Here is an 8,623-nt window from a genome sequence, read left to right on the forward strand (position 1 = left end):
AGAAAACTAAATAACAAAGGTTAATAAATATGTTTGCAGATGATTGTTTTACAGGAACCCTGGGCAGCACTATCTGTTGGAGATTAGTTCCATTAGAACTCAACAGACCAGAAAACATCCAGAATAATAGTCTTGGTACCAGCGGCTGTGTATTAAAATGGTTAAACTAGGGTAACCTCCCCTCATCCCCCGCCGCCCCCCAAACATTGCCCCTAAGGGTAAGACGTACTGGTGATTCTTCTGTAAGATCATTTAGCAGCCAAAATTCTACTGCTTCATTTACTGAACACTATAAAATAGAGAATGTGAAACTGACCAATCAGTTCTTCTGTTAAAAGTTTCTATTTAATTCACAGATTTTATGGAAAGATTTAGACTTGATTCAGTCCTTTGAAATTAAGATCACAATAGCTGCAGATGCTGCTTTACCTTATTTGCACTGCATTAGCAAAAGAATTGCATAAATATTGTGAAGACAATGCCTGCTGTTGATATAGGTAACATGTTATAGATTTAAAACTGAATGCATTTGCAAAGCATATTTGAGAACCTTCCACTTTCAAAGTCTATTGTGTTTTCAATTATCTCCCTACCTAGGCAAAATAGAGAGAGACTAATCAAGCATAATGTGCTCACACATTTCTTACTATGCCTTCTTTAGAGAGGTCAAAGTTCATGGTCAGATACCCTATTGCAGCTTGCTATTAGTATGAGGAACACCCATACAATTTACAGTAGATGTTGCTGTTGGCAACAGTGCAGAAAAAAGTCTTAATTCCTTTATAAATATTTGTAAAAATTTTCAAATAAAATTTATGTTAGTGGTCATAAATACTTAATATATTTTGATGGTGATCCATGAGATACCACAAAGTTAAATAACATCCAATTATACAATACAGTCTTGCTAATATAGCTGATAGTTTATGGATTTGAATTTAAATATATTCAGTTTTGGTATAGCACAGTCAGTGTGCACAGCTTTTGGGTGGGGCTGCTGCTGCCAGTACTGCAGCCACTCAGGGAACTGGTTGGGACCCCAGCCTCCAGTGACTTCTTCTCTTGTCACTGCTGAAGCACTTCAGGCAGCAGGTGGCAAAGTGAGGGTGGGCAGGGGGAAGCTGTAGCTGGGTGGGAGCGCAGAGCATGGGGTGGGGCCAGCAGGAGTGCAGGGCTTGAAGTGGGGCACTCGCCTATGCCCAGTGGGGTGGTGGGACTGTGGAACCCAAGTCAGCCCAGTTCCATCACAACTCACGTGCAGTTCCCAGGACTTGCGCACCACTGGGGGGGAAGCCCCGTGTGATGGAGCTGGTGGCCTTCCAAGCTCCTTGCCAACACATGTAGCTCCTTCCACTCTGCTAGAAGTGGTGGGGAGCCCTGAACAATGGAACTAGACTGGTTCAGCCCTGTTTCCTGCTTCCTGGTGAAGTCCTGGGAGCTGCACATGGTGACAGGGAGCAGTACCAGGCTGCTGGCTCCATCTCACAGGCCTCCCTTCTGTGGTTCATGGCTCTGGTCATGTCCTGGGAGCTGCATGTGAGCTGCTGAGAGCCCTTCATGATGGAACTGGCCCAGTCTGGCCCCACTCCCTGCCACTATGTGCAACTCCAGGAACTGTGCAGGCCATGAGCACCCTGAGGGCCCACCACCTGCTGCTGCCAGCAGCGATGGGGGCTGGGCACCATGGGGGGGTCCCACATGCATATCCTACCCCCACCACACACACCCCACCTCCCACAAACCCTGCCTCCTCCCCCACACAACCACACCTTTCCCCACAGCCTGCCCACACCCCCGAGTGCACCCCACACACACCCACACCTCCTCACAAACCCAACACCCACCCACTCCCTGCCTGCAAACCCCACATCCATCCCTACACTCCACCGCACACACACCCACCCTCCAACTGTACCCCCAGAGAACCCCCCCACACAATATAGAAGAATAAGACTTTATTATGAGCTACTATGCAATTGCCTCTATATACACTATGTGAACACACGTACATCTAGACAAAATATTTTTTGAGATAAAATTAAAATATGTTATAGTAGATGTTTGATTTTTAGTATATGATTTGGGGTTTTTTCAACTCCTTCTCTTCCCCTTGTCCTGCAAAGCGAATACTTCCAGGAGCAAGGAGAGGGACTTCTGGTGGCAAAGATCAGGGGTTAGGGGCTAGGACTTCTTGTCCCAAGATGGTGACAAGCACCTGTCAAGGGGCGGGGCTACCCTTGTGGCCCTTGACAGCTCACCAAAACTCATTAAGATGCCCACCAACCAAAATAATTGCCCACCCCTGTGCTAGAGAGTTGTGGCTTCTGGTGTTCATGGCTCTGGGTCAGCCCTGCTATGCAGTGTGCTTCAGGATTAGAGATTCCAAAGGTCCAGGACTTCAGATAACTTGGGTTCTGAAAACTGTCCCAGGGTCAGAAACCCCAAGTCTTCCAGGTTCCCTGCTGCAGAGCCTGGAAGCCCTGAGAACTTCAGCTCAAGCTGAGGTTCTTGGGGTTTCAGGATTCTTTATGCTATCTTTCTTCAAGGCTTCCAGTTCCTAACAGCCTGGCTGATAGTACACAAGCAGAATAACAAATTCTAATCCAGTAGGCTCTGTTCCCTAACCGTTCTGTGAAATGAGAAAAGCTTTCTAACAAAAATTGGATTTGGCCACTGAGTTACTTGCTTCTAATGGAGGCTGTTGATACCACTGGAATAAAAACAAGGATTAAGAATGTAGGGATGTGTGGGAGACAGTCTGAGATATGTTTGAGGAGACCTAGCCAAAACCCATCAGGGTAAGAATGCTAATTGGTTTGGATTGAATTCTGATAAGCTATATATAAACATTATTAGTATCTACACAAAACAGTATATTTGAATGTGGGACTAAACATTGCTGAAGTCAAACTAACACCATCTTGATTTTTTTCATAAATCCTCATTATATATAATGGTAAAATATTATCTGATCTATAAATGGTTCTGATCTATAAATGAAACCCCAACCTGCAAACAAAGACAGTATTCTGTAAGGCCTCAATACCTAGGTTTTCAAAGGAGCTTGCTGGGAGTTCCACACATGGGTAAGGGTAAAGACATCACCCCAAGGGCAATTCTGGCCTTATCTGAATCCTGCTGCTTGCATGGAGGTGAAGTGACTAAAATAAAAGTTCTATTCTACTGTATAACTATCATATATGTCCCATAAATGCATAACTAGAAACAGTACATTCCAACATATGCCTTAGCATATGGTCCTTTAATATGTGAGGTAGGCACCAATAACAGTAATAAAATGAAATATGGTCTTTAACCTAAATTGCGATTATGAGAATCTACTATAAGGTGCAACTGTCATGTTGAAAGTAATCAATCAACTAAATATTATTTTATAAGAAAAAAGTATCAGTGCTTTTCTGAACAAGTAAGAGGTCTCATTTTTGTATAGCTTTCACTGGGGGAAAATGTGAAATTATGAAGTCACTTCAGCTCAGAGAAAGCATAATTTTTTAATCACAATATTTTTAACAGCAAATGGAATTAATTTTAAAAGTTCATGAATTAAAGATATGCTTTGAAATTGAGTCCAGCTTCCTAAAAGCATATGTAATATATCTGTACGGTAAATGTAGGAATTAATGTAAGCCAAATTCTATTTACATTTTGATTGCTACTTCATATCTATCAATTAATGTACTGTATCCATAAAACACATGCCTTCAGCACCCAGTTGACATGCAAAGGCTTCTATGTACGTTACAAGCTCAAACCTGCCCCAAAGTACCTACTTGTGTATCACTGCTTTTGAAAAATCAAGACTTCTGCTTGTGTCCCATTTTACTAGCAGGTTTTACTTCAGTACATTTTGTGGATTAAAAAAGAAGGCACATCCTTTACAGTCAAATAATTAAAAGACTAGAGTAGACCATAAGCTGAATATGAGACAACAGTATGGTCTTGTTGCTAAAAAGGCCAATAGCACACTGGGTTGTATTGAGAGGACTGTCACTTCCAAAATAAGGGAAGTAATTCTTCCACTGTATTCAGCACTGATGAGGCCTCACCTGGAGTACTGTGTCCAGTTTGGGCCCCCACATGTCTAGAAAGATGTGGCAGATTTGGAAGTTTAGCGGAGAGTGACAAAAATTATTAGAGGCCTAAAAAGCATGATTTATGAGGAAAGACAGAAAGAAGCAGGGTTATTTAGTCTGGAGAAAAAAAGATTTGATAACAGCTTTCAAATACCTGAAGGATGATTATAAAGAGGATGGAGATGTGGTTTTCTCTTTGGCCATGGGGGACAGTACTAAGAACAATGATCTCAAACTGCAGCAGAGGAAATTGAGGTTGAAGGTTAGGAGGAACTTTCTGACTATGAGGGTGGTCAAGCATTGCAACACACAACCTAGAGAAGTTGTGGAATTTTCATCCCTGGAAATTTTCCAGAGCAGGGTATACAGACACTTGGCTGGGATAGCTTATTTACAGATGATCTTGACTTGAACAGGGGAGTGGATTATGTGATCCTTTCTGGCCCTACTTTCCTATCATCCTATTTAGGCAAAGCCCCCAATTAGAATATAGGAAGAACTGCACCATGTCAGGTATTCTGTCTCTTCCTGTACCTTGAGCTGCAACCAAGCAAGCTATGGCCCTCTATCTTCAATAGACAGAGCCAAATACAAGGGTTTTCATTTTTTAGCTTAATTTTACTTTAATTTCCTCTTAGTCTTTTTCTCCATTTTACTTTGATTTTGAAGAGTTTATTTTCCAAACAACAGACAAATATATGAAGTCATATAGTTACAAAAAGAAATTAGGAACTCAAGTTCTATAAATCAGCTACATTGCTTAAAATTGTTTAACTCAAAGTTTCATTTGGCATAGGGACCAAGGATGCAATTTTATTTATACCTTGGTGTTGGTATCCTGAAAAGAATGGCATTCAGAGATTTTAGAGAAACAGTTAAATATTGAGAGTGATATTCTCCACTGAAGTGTGGATTAGGCTAATATTAAAATAAACTGTTTTCACTTGTATTTGCAAATGAAAGATGACTGTGTAATTTAAGAGAATACAGTATGATAAGAGCTGAAATTCTGTGTGCAGGTCAGATATAATTAACAAATTATATTTAGATATTTACAGCCAACATGCATATATACATATGTGTGCCTATAGGGCCTTACCATTCCCAAAGCTCAATTCTTGTCTGTCAACGAGGGAAGTGAATGGGCATGATTCACATGGAAATGGCACTTCACCTCAGACTCACACAGCTAGCTACCTCTCTCTGCTTGTGTGGAAAAAAGCTAATGAAAAAAGTGATTCCAGACCTGCTGGCCATTATCTTTGAAAACTCATGGCAATCGGAAAGGTCCTGGATGATTAGGAAAGGGCAAATATAGTGCCCATCTTTAAGAAAGGGAATCCAGGGAACTACAGACCACTTGGCCTCACCTCAGTCCCTGGAAAAATCATGGAGCAGGTCTCAAACAATCCATTTCTAAGCACTTGGAGAAGAAGGTTAGTAGGGACAGTCAGCATGGATTCACCAAAGGCAAGTCATGCCTGACCAACCTGATTGTCTTCTATGATGAGATAACTGGTCTGTGGATTCAGGGAAAGCAAAGTATGTGATATACCTTGACTTTAGCAAGGCTTTTGATACCATCTCCCACAGTATTCTTACAAGCCAGCTGAGGAAGTACGGGCTAGATGATGGACTGCAAGGTGGATAGAAAGCTGGCTAGATTGTCGAGCATAATGGATAGTAATAAATGGCTCTATGTCTAGCTGGCTGGCAGTATCAAGTGGAGTGCCCCAGAGGTTGGTCCTGGGGCTGATTTTGTTCAATATCATTCACCACGTGGAAGATGGGATGTATTGCACACTCAGCAAGTTTGTAGACGACACCAAACTGAGGGGTGAAGGTAGGATTCAGAATGACTTAGACAAATTGGAGGATTGGGCCAAAAGAAATCTTATGAGGTTCAGCAAGGACAAATGCAAAGTTCTAGACTAAGGATGGAAGAATCCCATGCACCAGTACAGACTGCGGACTGACTGGCTAAGCACCAGCTCATCAGAAAAGGACCTGGGGGTTACAGTGGACAATAAGATGGATATGAGTCAGCAGTGTGCCTTTGTTGCCACGAAGGCTAACAGCATACTGGGCTGCAATAGTAGCAACATTGCCAGCAGATCAAGAGAAGTGATTATTCTGCTCTATTCTACACATCTGTAGTACTGTCCAGTTTTGCGCCCCCCCCCCCCAATAGAAAAGATGCGGACAAGTTTGAAAGAGTCCAGTGGAGAGCAACAAAAATGGTTTGGAGGCTGGGACACATGACTTATGAGGACAGTCTGAGGGAACTGGATTTATTTAGTCTTCAGAAAAGAAGACTGAGGGGAAATTTGACAGTACCTTTAACTACCTGAAAGGTGGTTCCAAAGAGGATGGATTTAGATTGTTTTCAGTGGTGACAGATAACAGAACAAGGAGCAGTGGTCTCAAGTTGCAGCAAGGGAGGTTTAAATTGGATATTAAGAAAAACTTTATCCCTAGAAGGGTGGTGAAGCACTGGAACAGGTTAACAAGAGAGGAGGTGGGATCTCCATCCTTGGAGATTTTTAAGGCCTAGCTTGACAAAGCCCTGGCCAGAATGACCTAATTGGGGATGGTCCGTCTTTGAACAGAGGGTTGGATTAGATGACCTCTTGAGGTCCCTTCCAACTCTAATTTTCTATGATTCTATGAAAACAGCTGTGGTAAAAAAGCAGGTGAAACAAATGAAAAAATGTTACAATTCCCTTAACAAGGCTCAAAATGAATGATAGGACATACATGGAAGAGGAAATGGAGGTCATGGCTATATCTATCTCCAGAATCTTGACCTACATATTTTCTCCCCCAGTATGAGAGACTGAACTAACTTCCCTTCAAGTCAAATTAAAACCTCCTGTTAACTTCACAAGTTTTTGAAACAAGCCAGATTTTCACATGGACCCAGTTCCAGCATAGGTAGCTATATAAGAAGAGTCCAGTGCATTGAACAGTAAACTGGTAGATTTAATCTCTAAAAAGAAAAAAACAAAAATCAAACAAGGACAAACAACAAGCATTGGCATCGTGCATAAGAAAAGATAACACTGAGAAAGAGAAAGATTGGTTATTGTAGGATGTGTCGTGATTTATTGAATTTCAACTGTCAGAACTCTCCCCTTCATAACTGAGACTTACAAAATTAATAGAGCGATGAAAATCCAGGACACATCAGTGTTCTTGTTTTGCCCTATGTACTCTCCTCTCCATACCGATTCCTTTGACTGGTATATAAATAAGATATATAATAAAAAACTGTTCTTCTGAAAGAAAACAGATGAGGTGGGATTGTTCTCTTGTAATTCTTTAGCAGAGTTTTTATAGGTTTTGTTATTAACATCTGCAGATCATTCAAAGAACCAAATATTTTTATGAACTTCCTCTTAAAATTATAGGTGATGATTGATGTTACTAATGTGATCTTCTGGGTAAAAACCACCACATCATTAGCCACAGGGGGAGCACTTGCTCTTTAAACCCTGTTTACACCATATACATGGTGAAAAAAGCAGCTCCTCCTTGTCTCCCTGATGCAGCGCTTGCTCTGGGAAGCAGTTCTAATCCTCAAAGGGAATTTACAAAGCACCTTTTGCAGCTGAGCCTATGAACTTCACTTCATCTATCTACTGGATACAAAAAGTCATGGACTAAATATAGACATTGGATTTATGGCACATTATAACCTGCCTACCATCTAATAACCCCAGGCACCTCTCTACAATTTACCAGCTATATTCCATCACTGGGTCACCATTCCCCCTTTTACCCCAACCTGTCTCTGACCTATTGACGCTCACCCCCTCTGATTTCTCACTGTGATGCATTGTCACTGACCTGCATTCCTACATGCTGGCTTCTATCCATCCAGGAGAGCACAATGCAACTGTAGACTCTCCCTCTGCCTGAAGAAGGGTGTTTGTACCCAAAAAGCTTGCAAAGAACAATTTATCCAACTATTTAGTTGGTCTAATAGAAGATACCCTATTTACCCAAAGAACCTTGTATGCCTATGTCCTTAGATCAACATGGCTAGAACAAACACCCCCTAAACCACAGAAGTGCTTTTTTGTTAGGTTTTTGGTTATAGCCATGTTGGTCTAAGGACATAGGCAGGCACGGTTATTTGGGTAGATGTGATATCTTTTGTTAGACGAAGACTCCCTATGCCTGATGAAGGGTGACTGTGCCCAAAAGCTGGCTAAGAACTTTTTTCCAACTATGCAGTTGGTCTAATAAAAGATATCACAGCTACCCAAAGAACCTTGCCTGCCTTTTTCTTAGGTTTAAACTCTCCTTCATCTTAGCTTGAGGCCCTGGTTCAGCAACACAGCTAAGAGAATGTGAAAATTTCAGCATCTGAGGTGCATGAGTTCTCAAGAAATTTGATGTACCCAACACTTCTATTCCCATCTGACTGTTTATAAATATTGACATATATCATTGCACATTTTATCATCCACATTAGCTTCCTGGCCTGAAAATGAAAAGCTACTTAGGAAGCTGAAGAATGTGAT

This window comes from Alligator sinensis, unplaced genomic scaffold (assembly GCF_000455745.1).
Source record: "Alligator sinensis unplaced genomic scaffold, ASM45574v1 scaffold173_3, whole genome shotgun sequence".
Classification (NCBI taxonomy): domain Eukaryota; kingdom Metazoa; phylum Chordata; order Crocodylia; family Alligatoridae; genus Alligator; species Alligator sinensis.